General features: G+C 48.5%; 1 protein-coding gene across 1 annotated transcript in view; it reads right to left on the reverse strand.

Moving 5' to 3' along the window:
* Positions 1-24,680, reverse strand: part of ACCS (1-aminocyclopropane-1-carboxylate synthase homolog (inactive)) — a 62,334-nt gene extending 37,654 nt beyond the window's left edge. Inside the window, exon 1 of the mRNA XM_049825796.1 lies at positions 24,569-24,680. The gene's annotated coding sequence lies outside the window, so the exon portion shown is untranslated. The remainder of the gene's footprint in view (positions 1-24,568) is intronic.
* Between the last annotated feature and the right edge of the window lie 88 nt (positions 24,681-24,768).

Consider the following 24,768-nt stretch of genomic DNA (forward strand, 5'->3'; position numbering starts at 1 on the left):
TTTGTCTGTCGAGAGCACGAGGGGGCAAAAGCCTGTTTTCCGCTTTACGTCCCACTGCACGGACTGCGGCGTCTGTAGCAATTAAACCCAACTGGTTTAGGCTGCTTTGATCCCAGTAGCTGAGCGAAACCCAGCCTGGAACCAGGCGAGGCACTGCTGCTTTGGGGTTTTGTTAGAAACTGCAGCGAAGGCCAGGTCTGCTCGAGTTCACAAACGCTTCGTCAAACTGTGTTAGGCTTTGATCGAGTCTGACTGGTTTGAGAGGAAAAAAAAAATGTACGGAGCGAACAGATCCGGAGCCAGGTTTTTTTCTCAGAGGACTTTGTGGGGGAGAACTCAGTGAAAATCCAGGCAGCCGGAGGTGTCGGGAATTTCGCTCCCATTTCCATGGGTGGGCTGGGTCACAAGGCAGGAATTTCAGGTCCCAGTTCCGACAGGCACCTGAAAGTCCCGATCTCGATAAGAACGAGCAAGGAGGACCTGCCCAAAGCCCCCTTCCAGATACAACTGCGTCAGAGCGATAACAAAGCCAAACGAAGCCCCCGGACGAGGCTTTGAGCTTGGCAAGCTCAGCCCCATCTCTGGGACCTGCCTGGCCTAAGGCACTCGCTCTGCGAGGGCGACCTTTCCTCTAAGACTTTAAGCTTTCTGTAGCCTGGTAAATCTTGTAGAAGGTGGTGCACCACGTACGGTTTCACAGCTCTGTGTCAGATCCCCAAAGATACCAGATACTGAGAAGAACAGACGTTTTTCAGACCTACGGCAACAACAAACCCCTGGCCTGAGCTTTTTGCATTTTCAGGGGACGTCTGAGCCCACGGAGGTTCTGGCAGGAGGCAGCAGCTTTGTGCCCATCCCGCGTAGCCGAGTCACGAAGGGACGTTTGCTCCGCGGAGACTCTGTGTTTCGATGGGTGCATTGCACGTATGGCCCCGCGGAGCGTATCGCGGTATAAACAGAAAAGCAGATGGAGCCCGAGTAGCCCATGGGACTTTTCCAGCTGCGAGTGAGCCTACAGAGAGCCGAAGAGGAGGCAGTGAGAGGTGCTGTCCCCAGGGGACCTGCCAAAGTCCCAGGTACCACCCATAGAGCTGGGAAGGGGAGCTCGGCCGCCCGTGCTCAACCCCCTCGTCATCCCTCGTTCGCTTTGCGCTGAACGGGGTGGGAAACGTTTTCGCTTTTCTAGGCTATTCTTCAGGACCCAGCCTCTGTTCAACTCCTGCTCTCCTTCCCTTCTCCTCTGCTCTGGATTTCACCTTCACGTTGCTACTGCCTCACAGAAAATACCAGCCGGTGCTTCTAAGTAGCTGGGGTGACGTGCAAGGGCAATTCTTATTCATCACCCATGTGCCTCAGCTTAACAACCAGGACTCCTTCGATCTGAAACACAGCTCCACAAATAACGATCTGAGAGGTCCTATGGGTTACACAGGCTGCCAGAGAGAATACACACTCAGATTATGCAGTTAGGTAAAGCTAGTGCTTGCAAAGGGAAAAGCTCCTCCAGGCCTTCCAAGTAAGCTAGTTTCAAGGGATTCATCCTGACTCCCAAAGGATTAGCTATTATGAGGATTAAAAGCTATAGAAATAGGACATAAGGAAAGTGGAAAGTGAAAAAGTGGGGCAAGCATATTCTTGACCTACTCTATTATCTAATTGCTTTGAAAATTAGAACTTGAAGCCTCTGGTAACCATGTTAGGTTTTTTATTATCGTATGCTTTCTCAAAATATTTGAATATATGCTATAGTTGTTACCCACACTTTCAGGGGTTACAGGAAAAGAAAGGTCTCCATAGAGAGCGATATCACAGCCAGCATGGAAAAAAATCTCTGCAGCGTGGGAAGACTGAACTGAATTTAAAAAAAAAAGTTACCAACTCAAGAAAAAGGGGCTGAACTGCTTTTGCCGTGAGAAAAGGAACAGAGAAAAAGGGATAAAGGAAGGAAAGAAGTAGGACAGAGCTCACTGGGGAGCACAGTAGCCAACCTGACTTGCCAGTACTCTGGCACGAGTGCAGCGGGGGTCTTGGACCCGATTTGCTGTCCCTGGGGGTCTCTTGCCCTAGATCTGGCAGGGTCAAAGCCCTCCTCAGCTAATCCTGAAAGAGTCAAATCTGTGGTAGTGGGGGAAGGGATGCTATGCTGCAAAAGATTTTTTGGACAGAATCTGAGAAAATATATCACGTCTTGAAGGAGAGATGGGACAATCCTTTTGGTTAACATCTGTGGGTGATGTCCTCTGGGATACTCTCGCTCAGTTATGGGTAGTGCGTTACCAGTAAGACATTGTCAAAGTGGGAATTCAGAGAAGGAAAACAAACGGGAGAGAGAGGACTGAGCTAGACTGTCAGAGCCGAGCTGTCTCTGCCATTTGGCTGAGAGACAAAACAGATATGCTATTAAGTCTGCAAATACGGCAAAAATAAGCAGAAGATTTTTTTATGCATGCAAGGAGGACTTAACTAGAAAGAAAAAAAAAAAAGACAGACGTGACTAAAGAAAAATCATGTAATACAGTAGGTCTGAAAGCTTAAGTACAAGAGTATTTTTCAAGTTAGACTGGCCAAGATACTAAGAAATCCTGCAGAGGGATGGGGTTTGTTTTAGCAGAAGGGACAGGAGGGAAAAGGAATGATTTGTGATTCTGGGAAACATCAGAGATCTGTTTCATGGTGTGTGAGGAAAGGACGTCAGGTCCTTGGGTAATTTCAAAGACCTAAATGCTTTTTCTGAGTACTCAGCTCTGATGGTCTGGGGAAGTTATTCCTTTTCTTGAGCAAGGTTTTTTGGGGAAAGAAAATGTAAAGAACAGCACTGCATCCAACTCCCTGCTCTTCAAAAACCTGCATGTCTCCACAAAGGACTAAGAGACTAAGAATTTCTTAGTTGCCCACTGAATCCCACCTCTCCGCCTCGCTCCATGCCAGCCCGTCTGCTCCAGCCTGGAGCTCACAGAAGTTACTAAACAGCTCAAGTGCTTAAGTAACATAAAAGTAAACATGACAGAGGAAAGGTTGCGTGAAGGCATCTTTCATCACCAATCCTGTTTACCTGCCCAGCACTTGTCCTGTACTTCACTCCCCTAATTGAATCCTGACCTAAAACAACCTGTGTTTTTTACAAAAATCTTCCACCCAAGCGACACAAGCAATCCTGCTGATTTCAGCACGCAGGAAGAAACCACTCAGTGTAAGCAACAATAATGAAATCAGGCTCTAAAAGTTTAGATTAAACTATGGAAAATTGCACTAGTGACTCATTCTGCCTGGTGACTCCTCGTTTAGGACACCGAGAAATACAGCTCTGCTCGGAGATAATCTTTGTATGCGAGTGCAGTAGGAAGGACGTACAACACCATCTCTCAGGTAAGAAGAGAGAAAACCTGTAATACACATCTGTGTAATGGGACAGTGAAGTGCAGCACATCTGACTTCTTCCCAGGATCTGTCCAGAATTCTTTCTCTGGGAAATCTTTGAATCGCACCAGATCAGTAACATCCCGAAAGCAGCCTACGTGCATACCCAAACAGCTGAGCGGTTCAGTCCATCTGCTCAGAGTTTAGCACTGGCAGCACAGCGTTAGGTGGGAGAGGAGAGCTGGGCAGGCAGTTGATTACAGCGTGGGACCTGCAGCCAGGTACTTTAAGTCACAGACATCGAAAGAGAGGATTCATCAAAAAAAAAAAAAAAAAATTAAAAAAATAACAAAAAGCACGGAAAGGCAAACAAACACACTGAAGCCTTTGCAGCACGCCTCAGAGCAGGGCTGCACGCAGGGGTTTCCCAGTGGCAGGGACCTGTGCCGAGCAGCAGCGATTAGGAAAGCAAGAGGTGCATCGTTCACCCGAAGGCGGGCAGGGTGGCAGGTCACCCAGCCCTGCTAGAGGGGCTGGGGACAGCGGGACGCGGTGGGAGCCGCTCCGCAGAGGGGGACCGAGCGCCATAAAGCAGTGGGGCTGGGAGACGGGAAGAAGCAAAAAGAGCTTTGCCGGCTTCCACAAGAAGGGAATAAAAATGACAAAATGAGAGCCTTAATTGCAGAGTAGAGACGTATCATCCCCTCCGCTCTACACCCCTGTAGGGATGTGCCGCGCAGATGTCTCTGGCTGGGGCGGTTGCCAGCAGGGCTTTGCAGAGGCTTTGTCTCTGGATGGGGACTGTGCACGGGCAAATAAATTACGGCTTTTATGCTCTTGGTAACTGCAATTGCGGCTGCAGCTTTATGTTCCTACGTTGCTAGAAGACAGCTTGTTCCTTCTTCCCCCCCATCTAGCCTTCGTGAGGAGGATAGGGGCATTATCACGGGCTGAATAACAGATGAGGAGAGAAAAGACCGACGAGTAAAAGCACAGATTTGACATTGGAGGTGGAGGTGAAGGTATCCCCATAACGCGCAGGCATCACGCCTGCAGGCAGAGCTGCTGGGAGACAAGAGAGCCAGCGGCAGCGGCTGCAGGGGGAGGAAAGTAACCGAGGCCACGGCATCGCCGCGTCCCTTGGACGCTTTCTTTGGCGCCTGGAGGAAGGTCGCTGTCGTGACAGCAGGACCTGTGATCCCCGATACTGTTCGAGCAAGACAGATAACTCACAAGCAGCAGCACCTCAGCGGCCCTGGGCTGCGAGAACTGAGACTTTTTGGCTGTCACTGGGCGAAGAGGAAGGTGCCCGAAGGACAGACGGTGTTGTGAAATTCACCCCTTTGCCTGAGGACAGCCCTGAACCCATGAACCGCTCGCCTCTCGTTTTGCTGGGGGACTTTGTCACTGGGAAGGGGTGACTTACCCTCTCAAACATGAGCGAGCCCTTGGGGTCGGTGGGTGCCCTCATATCGCTCCCCCCCTGCCCCAGACACAGTGCTTCCCTCAGCCTGAGCGTATTTCGCGTGGCTGGCTGTGCCGAGAAGGGGAGATAGTGCTGCCACATTTTCTCCGCCTTGCCGTTAGCATGAGAGGAGGTGGGCTGGGGCATTAATTAATTAATTTTGTTCTGTCATGGAACAGGGAAAAAAAAATAAAAAAAATAAAAAGGAAGGGTTGTTGCAGGTCCCCCCCGAGACTGACATGTTTTGGAATATCTGGCAAATTGAAAACATTTGGCTTCAGATTAAGTGAAATGTTTTATTAGGTGGAAAACAAATAATTTCCCTTGGGGGGCATTTTCTACAAAAGCCAAAGGAATCAGACAAAATGGCTGGATTCCCAAGGGAGCAGAGACTGTTCCCTGAGCTGCAGAAGGGAGGTGGTACTTCGTGGGCTGCACTAAGCAGCTGGTCATGGAACCACACTTACACTGACCTCAGGGGTTACTGGAAATGAAGTAGAGCAGCTTCAGCAGAGAAGGTTAGAGGGCCCTACTAATTGGGGCAGAGTAGCCCTGGTACTGGTTGTTCATGATGTAGAAGGAATTCACAAGTTCAAACCTCATGTATGTGAGCCAGAAGGTGTACTTTTTTCTGCTTACACCCCTGTTGCCCTTCCCATTAGAGAGTCCCAATCACCAAACCATTGGATATGCTACGTAGGTCTTTCAGGCTTCTCTTTTGAAGCCATCCTACCGTATCTGTCGCAACACGTAATGGAGACGGCGTACCGCAACGGCCCGGTGACTGAAGCAACTGGGCATCAGTCTTTGCACAAGGAGGCTTCAACGTGGGTCTCGCACACCAAAGGGTCTCCTGCCCTAGTGAGTGGGCAGGAAAGCCCGGTAGTAACTGGTAGCCAGTTCCTCTTAGGATCCCAGCCTGAACAATCTGAAACATCTTGTTACAGACACATCAAAAAAGAGGTCGGACTACATTTCAGCCATAGATAGCTGAAACAATCTGCTTATTTTTACCTCAACTAATCAGTGATTTTGAGCAATCAGGTACTGCAGTCTTTGGCAAAAAAAAGAAAACAAAATCTGCCAAGATGGAGGTAAAAATGCACATATTTCCAGTTTTGCACTGCTTTGCATTAGTTATTCTTTCCTTTGGCCAGTGACCAAAGGACACACATTTTGTTGACCACATGCGACTTTGTCAGTAACCTTTGAACACGGCAAATCAACTGTGTGGTAGATCCCTAAGTTGCACGGTACCAGGCAGACGTGCAATGCTCCCAAAGAGATGGGAGCAAAACCTCCTCTGTTCCACCGATATGTGGCATCAGCGAGGGTGCTGCAAATAGTAGAGGGAAGGCCAACCAGATCTTGCATAAGCAGCATCAAGGTCCTTTTGTGTCAGCAGTCAGCACCTCAGAAAATTACGTCATGACAAGGCTTTTGGGGAGAGAACAGTTCTGCACAGCTTTCTGGCTTCCTTGACGTAAGCGCTTGCAACACACGCTTACTGAACATGCTCTCCTTCAGGGCCAGTTTGTGCTTGTTTTAATAGTCTTTCCAAAATATCTTACTGGGGTCATGGGAAGTGCTATGCAGCCAAGTCAAGTGACAAGCATCAGCATGTTGTCAGTATATGAAAGCAAAAACAAACTTTTTTTGAAGGAATTAAGGAGTCTAATGACTGAGCTAATCTGAAACACTTCCAGAAAAAACTGCAGCTGGTAAAAGGAGAGAAACTAGAGGTTTTTACCTCCAGACACTCCCCTAGGTGGAACTCCTCAGCACCCCAGATGCAAACCCAAGCATAGCAAAGACAGCAACACGATGGCCAAAGCAGAGATCTGGCATAAAAACATGCTGTTCCCAGACTAGACTGACTAGTCCATCACTTCTAGTACAGCCTCAGACAAAGCCGACTCCCTGTGTTGCCTTTGCCACCTGTATAATCAGGAGAACAGGTGAATTTATTGTACTTCCAAACCAGTAATGACCAAGTGCGTCACAAGCTCTACTGTATTCCCAGTCCTGTGAGACAGAGAGGTACTACCGCTTTGAAAATGAGGATCCAAGAATAGGTGAAATAAAACCGTTTGCCCAAATGTGCATATAAAACTGATGGCAGAGCAGCTGACTCAAACCCAGTTGGCCTGTCCCTAGTCAGGACTTTAATCCTTCACACCTTTCTCCCAGCTTGACCTGAGATTTCATCTAGAAGGTAAATACTGATGGATGTGGGTGAGTTTTGTATTTATCTTGCAGGATTGCAGTTCTTGGAATTCACCTCATTAAGATCTCAGTCTCTGTTTACTTATGGGCAGCAGAATTGCTGCACAGAGAAACGAAGAATCCCACAGCTAGTATAATTTCAATATCCTGTGAAGCCACTTGGAAGTGGAGGTGCTAGACATGCCATGGCTTTAGAGTTATAATATCTCAGCTTTGATTTCAGTCTGTAATAGGATAAAACTGCAGAGAATTGGTCATAGGATCTCTTTAGGCAACACTCAAACTTTCTCAGAGGTTTCAGTTCTCCAGGCTGGGAGGGTTTTTTTAAGCACTAAATGTACCTGTGACCAAATTCCCAAGAAAGCAACACCTCCTGAATACAGAAAATACTAACATTTCTTTTGTTGCTGTTGAGCTTCAAACTCGTTCTGTAGAGACAAAACACAGCAATATCTTATCAGAGCCTGTAAAACAATTTTCTTTCTTGCAAAGAGTTTTAGAAATGGCCAAACATGTTCTGCGCTTCGTCTCCACTGAATGAGCCTCTAGAGCCTGTGTGGAAGTAAACCTCAGTATACATTGTATTTTACACAGCAATAAAAGCAACTGCTATCTAGGAGTACGGTGGTTGTCACTACGTCTCCAGCCACATCCGCTCAAAATCTCAGTAAGGTGGAAGTCAGATCTCAGGCTAGCTGAATAATAGGATTCCCCTTCTGTAGAAATTTTCAATAGCTTGAAATGTAATTTCAAACATGCATAAAAAAGGTTTACAAGTTTCCTATGAAACAGATATCCTGTATAATTTAATTTCAGGAACAGTGATACATGGTGTTTCCAAAATATTAGACATAGCCCAGGACTTCAGTAGCTGTTGAGTAAAATTACCCCATAGTTGGGTTTTTTTGCAGTATCACTGCTGCTCAATGCTGAACAGGGACAGCAAATTTATTTGGGAGTGAGCAACAATGAAACTGAAGAGTCACATCAGCTTCGCTCAAGAGCCAAGTTTCCAGGTTCTACGGGACAAGAGAAGTCCCATCTCGGCCAGCCAGAGGATGCCAGGACTGTGACTACAGGGCAGTAATTCATCCAAGGCAAACCTTGGAAGCTGTGTTTCTGTGCAGCGCCGAGATCAAACATATGATACAACAGGTGAGTTATCCAACAGAAGACTGACAATTAAAGTTTGTCAAACCACATATGTTTCCAAGAAACATTTCTGCTTCAGCACATACACATTTTCTAACCGCATCGTCTTTGTTGAAACATTCCTAACAAGCTCTGCTCAGTTCTGCGTGGTCCCAAAATTACAATTTATCTTCGTACTCCCATACAGGCTACATCAGAGCTGTCATTAAGACCTTATCAATGCAGATCCTTTGAGCATGCAGATGGACAATCTAATTCTGTCACCAGTAGCATCAGCTGGAGCAAATCGCGCACACGTGCTCCCTTAACCAATTTGTCGTGGTACTTAGAAACACACTGGGCCACCCTAAATAGACAGCGTTGACCAGCTCTGCGAACTCTTCATTAATTACTGTGGGATCAGAACCTAGCACAGGTAGATGCTTTTCAGAGGGGAGCCACAGAGATCAGCTTTGTTTTGGAAACAGGCACTTGGACCGTCCATAAGAGCACAGGACAGCTAAGAAAGAAAAACACATTCCAATTAACCACTAATGACTGACTTTCCTTTGTGTCGAACAGACTGTGCTGAACAAAGCAAACCTAGAGCCCCGAGTATTTAAACAAAAACACGAAGCAGTGCATTGAGAGACTATAAAAGGAAGCCATATATAAGAAATCTCATTTCTGCGTCTTTTTACAGTACCATCTAGGAATGCACAGAACTTGGTACAGCCACAGCATTGGGGCCATTGAGCTCTCACACTGCAGTAGACATCCTGAGAGGCATAAGATGCTCTGCAAATGACTGAATTCTCTATTAACTTCTAACAGAGAAAAATGCCACTTTGGTTCCCACAATCAAAGAGGTCACATCAGCGTGTGAAGACCATCAGGTCCCCACTGGCACAATAGTCATTGTCAAGTCATTACTGGCAATCAGGGATGCTGGTACCCAGAGTAAAGGCAGAAACAGCAGGACAAAGTGATAGGGCCTCCTAGATACATGGCTACACCTTCGCATGTAGTAGGAGAGCAGCTACCAGCACAGCCTGCTTGATGACCTGCCCCCTCACAGACAGCCCCCAGCCTGACTGCAGAGTAGCCTAAAAAAACGTGCCCAAGCACGTGACATCCCCAGAGGTGGCCTCCAGGCCCACTTTGAGATCACATCAGGGTGCTCGTCAAAGAGTCCTCCAGATGTGGTGGCTCTTACGCCTCTGGGTGCTCTTTGGAGCAGGGGTTGTTTCTTGCTGTTGGCTTCTATCAGGCTTGAAGCCTCTGGATGTTATTGTCACTGGACCAAGAAGGCCTCAATTAGCTGTATGAGATGCATTTAAGGAGATGTGTAAATGCACTGAAGCCGTTGCCACGGCTCACTACTGACCAGGGAACAGCAGGCTTTACTGACCTGTGCTTGTCTGTACAATCCCTGTATCAGGCACCACATTTCATCCAGCAGAAGGAAGACATCTGCCATGAGAGATTTTCTCTTCAACAAGCTCAAACTTTGAAGAGTTAAAACAAAAAGGGCCTCTGCCCCAGCTGCATAAATAAGAATATTTCCATGCGGAACAGGACTGAAATGGAGGTTAGATAAGCAAGGCCTTGGCAGCAGGAAAAACAAACAAAGCCAGTCCCTGCTATGCCCACTGAGAAGCAGCTTGTTTTGCCATCAGCAGTTCGTTACCCAAGACCTGCAAAGACTCACGGGCAGGCAAGACCAACGCGACAAGGTTTCTGTGAGCCCAGCTAGGAGAAGAAATGGCTCCTGGCTAGGATTCTCTCAAGCTGCACGTTCCCAGTGTTGTGGCAGGAGGGCTGCAGCCGGTCCAGGCGGCTCAGAAGCACAAGAGCAGGGAGATGTTCTTGGCCCTGGGCAGAAAGTTCACCTGAAGGCTCCTGTACAGCACGTCAGTGGAGAAGAGGGAGCTAGTTTAATCAGACCATGCAAGTTCATGGCAATCCTCGCTCCCCTCAAAGAGGCTTTCCTCTAATAACAGCCCATCTTGGGCTCAGGCAGTGGTGTGAAGCTTAGAGGGGTTCTTCTGCTGAGATCTCAATACTAAGCTGAAAGCAAGAGCTATATGGGAGCTAGGCAGATGTCAGAGCACTCACCTCCCCGTACCTCTGCAAGGGATCCCAAAGCTCTAGGACAGAGGTCTGGGCTCTCCCCATCACCCTCGCAGGAACGACACCGTTCGCAGCCACGCGCGGAGAAGACGCGGCCGGGCAGCCTTGCGCTGCCGAGAGCGGTGGCGTGGCCGCGCTGAGCCCAGCTGCACCCACCGGCCACCTCTACCCCTCTGGGACACGTTGGCCTTTACGCCATGGGGAGGCTGGCTGATAAATAGCTTCCTGACTGAAGGGATGATTCAGATACAGCTCTGGCAAGAGGAAACTCTCGTGCTACGGCAGCGGCACAGAACGCGGCGTCGCTGTTTGCTGCTCAAGTCTCCTTTCCCCTCCCGCACCCCCCTCGGCTCTCTCCCTCTAATTTTATTCCCAGAGCCCAAAGATTGCTTTTAACAAAGACAGTTGAGTCATTTCCCAGCCCTGATGTGCCATCTACCAAATGCTTCAGATGACTGATGTCTTAAGAAAGAACCCAGCCTGTTCCCTCGATGCACTTCTTAAAGCCGCTGAAATGGAGCAATTATACCCAATTTCTGTGACAAAGAACGAGAAGTCCTGTCATTATCACAGCTTCCCCTTGGAAAGGCAGTGGGTGAGAAGAGGAAATACATGAGCAGTGTCACAACAATAACGGGCTGATGCATGCCGTGAGCTGCAACCGGCTGTGAGCCTGCACCGGGAAGGTGTCTTTTCACGTGTGGAAAGAATAAAGCCCGTGAGAGATTTGCCTGGGCGTTACGGGAGAGCAGTGCTGTTTGACGGTGGGCCCAAGGGAGCAGGGGTGCCCCTTTAAAGCCCCCCCCTACCAGGTAGCTGCCACCACCCCCGGGGTCCAACACTGGGCTCTCTGTACAGACTCTGGAGGGACATTAGACAAGACACGCTGGATTCCGCACACCGTGGAGCCTGGGCTCCGCACAGCGTAGCATAGCCAGGACCTCCCAGGAAGGCAAGGCAGCTCCATGGGGTGCCGCTTAACAGAGCACTACTTTGCCTTTGGAGTTTCAACCCAACACCCGCTTCTACGGGGACAAAAGGCCATCAGACAGCTGCCAGGTAACGTTCGTATGAGGCTACAGAACAGGCTTCACGTCCACCGCAGGGGAACACACGTGCCTTTGGCTTTTATTCCCTCCCATACACAGCCCCTTAAGGGATGCTGACGGTCGGCAGAGGAATGGTCGTGCCTGTGATCCCCAGGCAACACTGGCATCTGTTGTGGATGTTGGCAAGACAGTGTCGATAGCAATTTTCTGAGCACTTCCCCGGCTACCTCAAGCAACCAAAGCCATCCAGCGCACTCCTCCAGTCCCCCATTTCCAATATCCACCCCCACAACTCTCCCACCCTTTCTCGGTCACCAGCTTCCCACGCACATATCTGATCAGCCGCTGCCTGGATCAGAGGATGCCTGGCATGCTCCAGCATGCCTGCGTTCTCAGTGTGCCACATGGCAACGATGGGTCCTTTCATGGGAACAAGGAGGGGAGGCAGCGGGCAAAGTGGCTGCCAAGCAAGCACGGCTCTCCCCCTGCTCTCCACTCTACACGGGACTCGTGTACAGCAGTTTGGAAACCTCCAGCTTTGTTCAGCCATAGCGTGAGGCTGACAGACGATGGAAGGACAAGTAGAAGAAACGAGGGAAGTGGACAAGGCAAAATTCTCAAACCTGAGCTTCCTTGCACGTCCCCTTGCGTCTGAATGCACAACTAATAGTTAGAAGAACTTGGATGTTGTCAGAAGTTTCAACAAGCGACATGGGAAATCTTTCACCGACCTGACCTCTCCCTCTGCGGGGGTGCTGTACCACTCCAGCTTTTCCCATCCTACTTTCCCACCCCATTTTCACTGTTCTCATATTCTGCTACTCCGCACCCTCCTCGTCTCTTTTCACAGCCTGTATCTCTCCCAACTCACCACATGGACTTTTGAAATGTAGGGACCCGTTACGCCCAAGTCAAGCACTCTCCATCTCACAGCTAAGGCTCTCCCTGCTCCTCTCTCGTGATCCCAGCAAAGCCCCCTTCCCCGCTGACTGGTGTCTCCAGCCCCCACTCCAGCCAGCACAGGCACATTACACACCAGTACAACCACCACCAGTCACTGCTCCTCACCCTTTGCTGTTTTAAGCTCGAACTAACACAATATAACCGCAGAAGACCCAGGCGTACCCTTCTGCTCCCTTCTCGTTAGCTGCTGTGATTTGCTAAGGCCTGATCCTGTAAGTCAAAGACCAGACAGACTTCAGCTCTCCCAGTTGTCTTCCCGCACCCAGACTTCGAACCGCTGACTGGGTCCAAACGAAACAAACTGATGAGCAACCTTGGGCTTGAGCCTGCCCTTTTACTGACTCCACACTTTACAGTGCTGAAATGAAAGTGTAAACGCGAGCAGGATAAAGGGACGGACCTACACTTGGGTGTCTGGAAAGCTGTATGCTATTTGTGCTGTTGATGGGAGACTGACTTTATAAATAAATCAGCATGTGCTCATGTTTACGGGTTTGAGCATAGCCTATATCCCTTGGATAAAACCCATGCACACCTTCCCAGCCACAAAGGACAATCCCAGAGAGCAGCTATTTCAGGTATTTTGTGTCTTTTAGCAATACAAATACCCAATACGAAAGCCACCATTGCTCTGTGGCGGAGTCACTGAGCCAGCCTTGCCAAAACCACAGCAAAGTTTTCTTTAAAGATGAGCGCTTCTCTCCCCAGAGCAAGTCCCTGCCTCAGACACCAGTGCCTGTCAACTCATTTCTGTGTTGTCATCCGAAAGAAGGAATAACAAGTGAAAACCACAAACCAGGGTGGCCTGGGAGAATTTTGGCAGCCAGCCTGACAAAGGAAAGCAGAGGAAGTATCTACTTGTTTATACATTTTCAGATCTTCAAATAAAGATTTCCCTGAAAAAATATCGTGACTTCCTCTAACCAGCTGAAGAAAAGGAGGTGTCAGCTTGTATCTCATCAGATTTTCTAGTGTAAAAGCTAAAACAGGTATTTAGATGGATTATGCCATTCAACGACAGTAACGTCCCTTTTGCAAAGCACAACTTGCATTGAAACACACAGACTAAACTACCCCCTCCCTGCAAAAGCACAGAGCGTACAGAAACTACAAGCCACCCACTCAACCTCACAGATGCAAAACAACTGAACCCACAAGTAAGAAAACAAACGGGGAAGGCAGCCAGAGCGTGGAGGTGGGCGAAGGGTTGCACAAGCACAGCCGGGGGGTTTGCGGTCCCCCGTGCCACCTCAGAAACCCCTCTGGGAGATGCCAGGGGTCCCAGCTGCCTCCTGCCTCTACCGGGCTTCTCTTCTCTTTAGCAGCAGGGCGTATTTCTAAACACGAAGCACGCCTGCGGAGCTGCAGTGACCTTGCACTCCCCCGAGTCCAGCGAGTACACGCGTGGTCCCTGTTAATTTAGGCACTTCAGGAAGGGCAGCCAGACTGATCTGGGAAATGGAAAAGGGAATAGGATAGAAGATCTCAGTAAAGGCTACAGCAACAGGATTACATGCAATCGAGACAGGACAGAGCAAGGGAATTTCCCTTAGGTATTAAACAACAACAAAAAACAACTGATGAGGGTGGTCAAGCGGTGCAAGAGGCAGCTGGAGAGGCTGTGAAATTGCCGTTCATGGAGATATTCAGTAATCGACCAGATGTGGTCCCGAGCGGCCCAATATGGCTTTGAAGTTGGTCCTGCTTCGAGTAGGTGGAAGGACCAGGTGATCTTCAGAGATCTCTTCCAACCTAAATTAGATTCTGTGTTTGATCGCAAGTTGTCATTAAGCGTTGGGAAAAAAAACGGGAGCTCGAGAATGGCTATTTACAGTATTTTGGAAGGGAACTGTGATCAGGGTGAAGAAATCAAAGGCAGGAAGATTTGGAAAGATTCCATTATTAAAATAAGCATGATCAAAAAGGTTTTTTTGAAATCACAGGCCAGACGTATGCCTGTCATTCCTAATATTGCTGGATGCATCCAGGATGGGAAAGGCAGACTGGGGAGAAAAGGAGCAGCACCTTCCCCCACCTTCAAGAGATGACTTTTCCTTCCTACCGTCCTGCCGCAGGTCGCAGAGGCGAGGGTAAGGACCAGCTCTGGAAGGAGGCAGCTCCCTGGCTGGTGCTGGCGGATTTTGGCAGACGGGAGTGACCTCTCCTGGAGACTGCCAGCCCGGTAGCCCTGCTCCAGGGATGGCAGGAGCCCAGCCACAGGCTCCGGTTGCCTCCGTTTGGCCAAAGCAAGAGAGGGGCTCCCAGCAAATCTCTGCAGGCACCCCAGTGCCGGCCATATCCCCCAAGAAACACACCTCACAGCAGACACCTTCCGTAACGTTGTCAGTGGAGAAAGACGTCTTTTGCCAGCACGCTTGTTTTGTGTTTGGCACGAGCGGGATTACCTGATAGTGAAGTGCTCTCTGTTTCATCCAGAGATACAGAGTTCTTTAAGCAGATGTTGGCATAAAAGATATTTAAATCTCTGGGGCCTATTCCAATTAACCTGTTATTGGAGTAGGGTAAAATGGAGAAAAGCGACTGTAGAGAGCAGTGATGATTATTGAAAATAGTAGCCTAATTAGTCACATAATTATGTAATTACAGAAAAATCGGGGTTGGAAGGGACCTCTGGAAATCATCTCATCCAAGCTCCTGCCCAAAACAGGCGTGATTAGGTGGTCAGGTTGCTCAGGGACTTGTCTGGTTCAGTTTTTAGTATCTCCACAGACGGAGATTTCCCTTTCTCTCTGGGAAGTGTGGATATCTTTTTATGGGAACAGGCCTTACTAAAACATACTTTGTCCCATATTTCGTGAGATCACTAGTTTATTTAATGTAGATAACTGTATCATTAAGTTTACATCAGGAGGCATTTTACAGCCTCACTCAGCATTCTCATATAAAACCAGCAACCTGCAAAATGAGTATTGCTCATAGGAAGCAGGTAGCATTAAGAATGATACAAAAACGGTGGGCTTGGAAAAACAAAGAGCATGCTCAGCTGTACAGGCCCACCTAGAAGACTGTCCAGCATGACAAATTAATTTGTGCAATGTGGCGGATCATTCATACAATAGCAAAGGATGGTGATAATTACATGTGTACAGTGGAAGACAGTGTCTTGCAAAGTAGCATCTCCATAAAGGATGATTACAAATCTGACTCTACCCAAGAGTCATGGTACCTAGTCAGTTAAACACAATCCCTTAACATGATACTGTTGCTGGGAGAAATGTGGGGTTTGGACATACAAGCAGGAGGGTGTCAATAATAGCAGAGAGGTGGCATTACCTCAGTACACCCCGCTGTTGAAACAGCAGCAGAAAATACTACACTACATCGAAAGAGAAATGTATGGTTGTATGTCAGTGTTCACAGTTTAAAAACAACACCGAAATTGTCAAGAGTTCGGGAAAGAGCTTCAAGAAAGATTCAGCATCTGGAAAACATACTTCTAGCAAGAAACTTAAGAAGGTCAATCCAAGTTTATCCAACAGAAGGTCAAAAGATGACTTGAGCGCTGTCTCTAAGTACCAGCACAAGAAGCAATGATTAATATTAGGGCTCTTTAATCAGGCAGAGAGGAAAAAAACCCAAACCAACCAACGGGAATATGATTTGATGTGGTGGTTGGAAACAGAAGCCAAGCAAATTCAGATGAACTATAGGGAGCACTGTTTAACAAAAGCCATTAACCATTAGAACAATTTACATAGGGATGGAGTAAAGCTTCCGCAATTTGAGATCTTGAACTGAAGACTAAACAGCCTTTTTTCAAAGATCCAACGTATCTCAAGAAATGTTGAAGCAGAAACTATTGGGTGAGATTCGTTGTCAGAACAGATAATCATAAAGTTCCCTCTGGTCTTAAAAATATGAGAAGTGCCCAGGAAGAACAGCAAAGGCTGCTGAAAGCACTGAAAGACATCAGGGCAAATTGTGCCGTGTTACGGAAGAGATTTTAATTACTATTAGAAGTTACAAAAGAAAGTGAAATCTTAGTTTTAAAAGCCACAATTTCTTTAATAAGTATGAAAAACCCAGTGAGAAAATCCTTAGCTGCCAACAACTGAAGGAAAGGGAAAGGACATTTGTAGAAAGCAAAAAAGAGGACACGGAGCAGTATTCCTTTTCTGCGCAACTCAAGCGTAAATCCAAAATGAAGCAAATCCAGATTAATGTTGTTGCAACTCAGAGCAGCACCTGGCCTCTCCTTTTAAACAAATAAGGCAGAGTTTTGTACTCTTGTAAAGTCAAACACAGAAAACAAAGAAAGGTCTAAAAATTACAATCTAGAGATTGCTAAATGTCTTTGGGTATGCTCTGCCCGGTTTTTGGGAGCTGGCCTTGTGTTTTTGCATCCTTGCAGAGGCTTCGTGGGTGCCGAATACCACCAAACCAGCCCCTTTGTGCCGGTGCCAGTGATAACTCACAGTTGCAGGCTGCAAGGGAGAGTCAAGTGGGCTGGCAGAGAAATGGCTGGGAAGCGTGCTGTTTTGATGTGAAACCAGATGGTGTTTCAGCCGTGTTTTGCTTTGAGATTTCTGGGTTCGCTCAAATCCAGGAAACTCAGGAGGAGGGAAACCATAAGCAGATGAAAACATACCCAACTAACAAAGGGTTTGCACAAGCCTCCCTGCGCAAGGTCTGGAAAGAACCGTACCCTCGCGCCTGCCCGCTGGAGCCGCGTTGGGACCCGGAGCGGAGGAGCCGTGCCATGAGCGAGGACACGCAGACAGTGGGAGATTTACAAACCCAGCTCCTCAGACAGATGGGAAAGGAAACAGGAACTCAAAACAGAATAATGCTTTACAGAAGATGTTTTTCTCTCAAATAAATCCCAAACAACCACCAGCTGGTTCTCATTTCAGCCTGCAGATGAATAGATTTCGAGCAGAAAAGCAGCAACAGATGCCCCGATGCTGCTCTGCGGGAAGCAGAGAGGCAACTGTCCGCACCGGACTCGTCCCTGGGACTTCTGACCCAGGAGGTTGCACCCCGTCAAGCTGCACCCTGCCGATGCCTGTTGCTGCTTCTTTCCCAGCCCCTGGCTGCATCCCTCTGGGGAGGCACAGGACATGGCTGGGCTGTGGGAGCTGAAAGAAACGGCTGTCCTCTCCTTTGACACCCTCGGAGATGCTCACAAGCCCGGCAAGGGCAGGGGGAGGCGCAAGAAAAGAGCCGGCTTGGGATGGCCACAGCAGGCAAGCCTTTTGCTGGTCCCCTGCAGAAGGGAAGACAGGGCTGGCGCTGGGCTCTCAGCACTCTTTCAGGGACAGAAAGCAAAGCTGGTCTGCCAGTGACAGGTTTTACCTACTCGACTCCACGTAGTTTTTCACAACTTACACGTAAGGGGAAACGGCTGAGGGCCCGTAGGCTCTCGGGAAGCACGTTACCTTCCTCCATGTGCTAAAACCTCCCTATTTCAGCAAAGGGAGGCAGTGCCCCCCTGACACCAGCCCTGCTATACTCGCTCAGAGAGCCTCTCCACTTGGGCTTCAAAACTTTTTGGACCACGAGGGTTTGAGTTACATCAAGCGACAGTGACATACAGGAGTAGTCCAGCCAGCCAAAGCCGAGCATCCCTGCCCAGGACTTACCACCTCTCGAGCCACCGTCCTCAGCCACGGGGATCTGCCCGGCAGAGCAGCAGCAGCCTGGGCATCTTCAGCTGCGAAGCCAAGCAAGTTGTGAACTGGCTTTGCCAAATGGGTGCACGTTTCCTGCATATCCAAGGACCGTCCCTGCACCAAAAAGGGGGGGCTGGAGCTGCTTTCACAGCTTTTGCAGAACCTACAAAATCCTCTCTCCAAGGGGGTGTATATAAGGAAGCCGGACCTGGCAATTAGTTGCAGCAGGGCCTTTGTTTCCTTCAGCCTTTGAGGTAGAGGCAATGGGGGGGTTAAAGTTGGGATGGGGCACGTGTGAGCGTGCTGCAGAGGTAAACTCATCCTTTCTGAAGTCTAACCCACCATTCCTGCTTCACGGGACTCTTCCCCGGGGGCGGCCGGCTCTAGGGGTGCTGCGGCTTTGTTTGATACCTGCCGGAGCTGGGGTCAAACGAGGAGAGGCAACGCGGGTAGGGACGAGCACAGCGGGTTCACGGCGATCACCGTCTCTCATGATGGCCGGCCCTTGTGTGCTTTCCAGCCATTCCCACTTGTGCCAGCATCCTTCAGAGCTAAGCTTAGATCGCAAGCTTCCTGGGGTGGACATCACGTGAATTTGTATATAAAACAGAGGGAGAGCACATATGTGCTTTATATAAACAGATATCAGAGTGAGGAACTCTACCACGGTTAAAATGTCCACAGGTCAAGTAGAGTCCTTGTTATGAGTGCAAATGGTTTCTCAAGTACAGCTCTTCTCATCAAGGAACGTGCATTTTAAATATCTGTAACGTATTGTGCACAAATACATCACTATGTAAACAGTACACACACACACGCCTCGATATTCCTGTATGATACGGTTAGATTTACTCCGTGCTCTTTCCTGGTCAACAATCTTCTAAAAGCTTGCACGCTTTTCAGCCATCCTCTTCCAGAGCAGCCTGGACTTGCTAGTTAATGGCACATCAGCTTGTTGTGACAAATCAAGAGGATTGATTAGCTTTTTATGATTCTGGAAAAGCAAGTTATGGTTTCTTTGAGACTAAACAGTCCCATTTGTCTGACTGTTCTTGCCACCAAACAGCTACCTGGCACAGAAAGCTGACAACCCCGGTGAGGGAGAGGACCACGGAGGAACATGGGAGGAGCAGGCAGTAATCTTTGCACTTGTTTAGAGCTGGACTAAAAATAGACGTTCTTGAACCTGTTTCACTGTAAAAAGCCTGCATAATTCAGACATTTTACCAGTAAATTGCAGCTATAAAGGACCCCCCCCCCCCCAGCCTTAAAAGGTCTCTTGAAGCCCATCCAAACCAGTGTTGTGTCCAAGTGCCCTGTACAAAAGGCGGAGGAGGAAAGGGTGGGAAAGTAGATGCTAAAGGCAGCTCTGGCCTGGCGAGGAAAGAGCAAAGTTTGCCTCCTGCCTCTGAGCTGTGCCTACTGCTGGGACAGCATGTTCAAGTGCTCTGGGCTCGGGGCAAGAGGCAGTCCTTTGCTGACTCATTTCTGTACTGCTACCCCCGTACACGCGCACACCGCGTCCTGCCTCTGCCTTGGGAATTGCCTTCTACCAAGGGAATTCCCAGAAAGAACGACGAGGAGTCTTTGCTTGCCAGACTGCAATGCAAGCGTTTTAAGAGAAGTTCTGCCCCTGGTTTTATGCAAGTGTCCAAAGACAAAACCAAACCTTAAGTGCATTTGCAAAAAACACCAAAACATATACAACCCCCAGATGCACAGGCATCACTCTGGTTGCTCAGGTAAGACCTCCCCTTTGTTTCTGCAGCCCTGTGGGTGTAAGAAGTTGACATTTTCCATCAATCTCCTGTCTTCAAGCCTCATTTCTGGTTTTCTCTGCCTTTATTTCTTAAGCCCCTGCTTACTTCGTCCTTCCTTCTCACAGTCTGCTCTCAGCATTTCCTCAACACAACAACAGAGGCAGTGACCTGCAGAAGATGAGGTAGTCGAGGGTGAACTCTGGCAAAGTTCATCTCCTTCTCATTTGGCCTAAAAAGAGTTTCCCCACAAGTACTCGGTTTTAATACATCAGCTACCACTTTTAGGCATGCAGAGATGCAAACCTCCTTTAACTCCAAACGTTAGATACACTACATAAATTCAATGTCTTAAATGCCCCCATCACAAGGTGAGGAGCAGCACCTATCCCTGAAAATACAGGTGAGAGAATACAGCTGAGCCAAGATGAAAAAGAAGGGGGTATTCTCCAGTTGAAAACGCTGCAGTGCTTTTAGTAGACATGAGGGCACCCCAGCTTCGCTACGTAACACACATATCAAAACTGACCTCCACGGCAAACCTGCATCAGAGTAAATCCATCTCTGCAGTGAGGAGGGACGGCTGTGACAAGGCACTTGGCACTCCAGGCTGTGAATGCAGGAGTGCACGCGTGGAAGGGCATCTCTGTGACCCAAACCTGTTGCCAGGACATTAAATGACCCTCCCAGCTTTCCCCGCAACCATTTGGACCGCTCTCTGGCACTCTTGGCACCGTCCCTACCTGGGACGGAGACGCTTTCGTCTCCATTCGCACCGGGAGATATTTATTGAACTAGTAAATCAGCAGCAGCTTCCCCAAAGCTCCAGCTGGCACGACAGGCAAGGCACCGAGGTGGGAAGCAGCCAAGACAGCGGGGCGGTGAGCCAGGAGCGGCTGCCCCCTCTGTGGGACCGCAGGTACCAGCCCCGTTACCCCGTTTGCCCTTTGGCAGCCCTGGGCGTGCTGCCACGGTGCGGTGCCTGGAGGGAAGGTGCTGCCAGGGTTTCCCACCCGGGGACCGCAGCATCGTCACGGAGCCGCGCGTATTTACGGGAGGAGGATCGGGTTTTTCCATTAAAGATCCACCTAGAAATAATGGGGGAAGCCCCCGGGCAGGGAAAACAAGCGTGGTTGATGTTCAGCAGACCAAAACCCTTCCACCTTCGTGATATATGACTTAGTCCGGAGGCGGTGAGCAGAAGCATCCCAGCTCCCTGCAGCAGAGTGAGTCATCCTATGCTCTTCCCACAGCAACGTTTAAAGACTTCCCCGCTCGACAGCCAAACATGTCTGTGGAAGCAGGGAGTGTGACAGAATTGACAGGAGCTGGTAGGCAAGGGCTGCCTTTTGGTGTTTGCTGGGACCCTTAAGCAAACAAGTTAAAGGAGCTGTATGTTGTTGGAAAAGCGTAACTGCCCTACCGGTGTTGAGAGGATGTCACACAACTGGTAAGTCACGTTTACTGGCATTTTTCAGGCAACGAATGCACAGATCACAAGACCCTGATGGTGCACTGGTGGAGGGCAACAAAAGCCACGAGGATGGTCTGGTCAGCCTTCAAATTTGTAATAATTAGAAATGTGCGCTACCTGCTTGCCTCAGCTAAGTCACCTTTCCTCTCGCAGAGCCAGTGAAATTATATAGGGAGAATAAGATTGGCTAATATTCCCCAAAGGCTTGTTTCCATCTACATGTTAACATATCCGATCAGTTGTGTTACTACTGGGCTTTACCCTTTTTACAGAAACCAGAACTTAGCAGCATTATGTCGTTTCCCATATCACCCTGAAATGTTTAATGTGACTGGCAAAACACATTAATTTTGCACATCGGAAAATATATAATTGGGTCGCAGGTGGCAGGAGAGAGAGAAAAATGAACGGGTACCACTGTATTCTTGGTGAAGTGCAACAATTTCCCTCAGCTTAGCAAAGAATTTATCGTTATCGTGCTGTCGTTTGGCCAGGATCGTGGGTCCAGAACTGCCTCAGGTATCACGCGCTCAACAGGCCTTCTGCATAGTACCTGCTCATGAACCCCTTCTGATCTGCGTTTCAGATGCCTGGTTTTGAATACAAAAGATATCAATAGATCAAGACCGGATCAAGTGGTCTTCAAAGTCACTCTGACAAATGCTGGAGGAGAGCAAGACATCACGAATGTAGCAGTATTTTCCTCAATTTCTCCTATGCCAACCTCTATCAGGCCCCAAGATCACTTGTGCTACCCTCCATCCTTTTTTTGGATCTTTCTCCCTTGCCTGTCACCCCTTGCCCAGGGAAATCGGGCAGTAGGCCACCACACATATTATTCCTAAGATATTTTAAAATTGATTTACAACTGGTGAAAGACGACAGCCCCAGAGCCCAGCACAGATCACTGAGATAGTGCAGTAGGGCAAGCTGCCCAGATCCTGCCCGTTACCAAAATGCCTTCAGGGAAAGGGGGAATTTAATCTTCATGGCCTGCTCCATGTTTGCTTCCCTGGGAATGCCAATTAGCGCTCAGCGTGGCATGTTCTAAAAAAATATATAACTTTGAACAGACTATGAACTTGGCGAAGATCGTGAACTCGCCAGAGACCACCGAGTGGCCACGAGATGACTGTCAGCGAGGATTTTTGGACACAATTAGCTGGGGTCACATTCTAAGCAGTGACTCAGAAACGAGTGGTTCTCTAACCTTTTCGCCAGCCTTGCTTCTTGCCTCCTAATGACTGCTAAATTGCATCAGAAAACATTCACACTGATGACAGGAACAAGAGCTCTGATTCCTGGGAACAAGTGTTGATGACAGGGGAATTGCTGGTTTCAGCAAAGCACTGCTTCCCGAGCTCTGCTCCATCAGAGGAATGTTTCCTTATTATGTTCCCAAAATCCCCTGGGCAGGGGACATGCAGTAGAAGCACACTCAGTTATTTTTCAGAGACTTTCCCCTCTGGGCTGTCAAAGATCTGAAGGAGCTGGCGACCAGCCCACTCTTATTCTGATAAATGCTATTTGCAACTAAAAATGGATTAAAATAGCCTCTGAAGTCTTGTCTGAAGGGGAACAAGCAGTCTTCTTCAGAGATGCCATTAGCAGGAAGATGTGGAGAGGGCTATTCTAAGGGCTGCTTATTTTTGGGTTTCACCCCACTTTGTCATTTGCCTTGACCAAAGCAGAATAAGGAGATTATAATTAGCGCTTGGGACACTGTCGATGGGAGCAGCAAAGAGGCCCTGGCCAAAATTCAAACTCAAGGTTCCTCTGGTTCTTCATCCATTCCCCTCCCCATGATACAGACCCAGGGAATCTGGGCTTTGGCCACCATGTCCACCCGAGAGCATGGATTCTCCGCTGACCACAAAAAGGCAATACATCAGGAGCTAGGAGCTGGCCATCTTTTTGCCCGCGTGATCCTGCTCTCAGTCTTTTGGAAATCCAAGTCTTCCCTTCACAGCTAGCTGGAAGTGAGGGAGCTGCCAGGGTTTTAAGGGTTAACAGAGGGAAAGTGCCAATTCCCCACTACCATCTTTAATCACTGAATAGCCATATGCAATTAAATGGTCGAACCTGGAGGGAGAGGTGAGCTGAGGCTGCTAAGAGCCAGGTGCAGAGTGAAAAAAACCCGGAGCCCGTGGTCTTAGAAGACAAGCTGGGTGGCAGTGGTAGGGCAGGATTTCCAAAAGCTCATCCTGCTGCTGTAAGACAGCAGCTGACAACAGCAGCGGGAGTTTTGCCAAGCATTGCACTGGGAGCAGAGCGAGTTTCTGGGCCCAATGCCCACCCCAAATGCAGGAGCTTTCGCCGTCACCGGGGTTAACTCTCACAGCTCAGCTCTCTGAATTAATGCTTCTCAGATGGGACAACCCCCCCAGATCCCAGATAGGCCTCAAAAGAGGAAGATGGGGATCCTGCCTTCGTCTGCTGAGATGGTTGGTCTGTGCCCCTGCCTTGTCACCACCACGAGTCCCCCCCAGCCCACAGACCAGGCACTCGTTACAATCTCAGCAAACCGCTCATTAACTCTTCCCGACCTCCTGGGGTTTAGGTTAGTGTACCTTGTCAGAGGTCACAGCGCCATTACACAGAGCAATATTTGGGCTTCACGGTCTGTTTCTTAGAATGATCTCAGAGTTTTTGTACTAAGAAATTCCCCACTGCAGCAGGGACCTAGGGCACCGGGGGTGCTCGTCATCTCTCACGTCCTGTTCCTGTGGCACCTCAAAGTTTTTGCAGCTTTTGGTCCTCTGTGCTGAAGCTCATTGGAAATAAATAAAAGCACTGTGGGCAGAAGGTGCTCTGCGATCCGTGGTGGGAAGGATGCAGGGCGCAGGTGGGAAATTCTCATGTGCCCTTCAGAGGTTAGGGTACCCTGCTCAATGGCAAGCCTTCTTTAAGGTGCACCATGACTCAAGAGCTTTGCTGTCTTTCCCAGTTTTTCCACAGTTTCCAGTTTCTTTCTAGGCTACATGGGACTGTAACAAGCCTACGTGACAAGCCTTTTCTTCTCCTAGTTGATAACTCTGATAATCAGCAAGCCATGAAGAGAAATTTCAGTTATTACTGATACTAATACTGCACCTAAGGTGGCAAGCTTACTACTGCTTCATAGTAGTACATAGTAGTACATAATAAACTACAGCCTCCTGCCTCCACGTAAACATATTTTTGCATTGCAAGAGTTCTGCTTTACACATTCATTGGTTAAAAAGAGATTCATATTACAAATAAGGAATTAACAAATTATGCCTGTGTGCGCAATGAATCGTAAATGAATGTACAATATTTTCCCTTGAAAGCATAATGAGTTACTGTAAGGAACTTGTAATACATTAGATTTTCATTTCGCACATCATCATAATCCTTACCTTCCTCCTCCAGATATTTGCTGAAATGATCCTGTGCACAGTCCTCCTTTTGATACAGACTTGCAGCTTGTGGATCTCTGCACCGGAGTTCACGCTCCTCTGCTCCACTGACTGATCTACTAGGATCTTTCCAAACAGGTTTCTGAATTGAAATCTTCTTTTTTTTTTTTTTTTTTTTCCCTCACAGGCAGGTGAGCAGT

The sequence above is a fragment of the Accipiter gentilis genome, chromosome 22 (genome assembly GCF_929443795.1).
Source record: "Accipiter gentilis chromosome 22, bAccGen1.1, whole genome shotgun sequence".
Lineage (NCBI taxonomy): Eukaryota > Metazoa > Chordata > Aves > Accipitriformes > Accipitridae > Astur > Astur gentilis.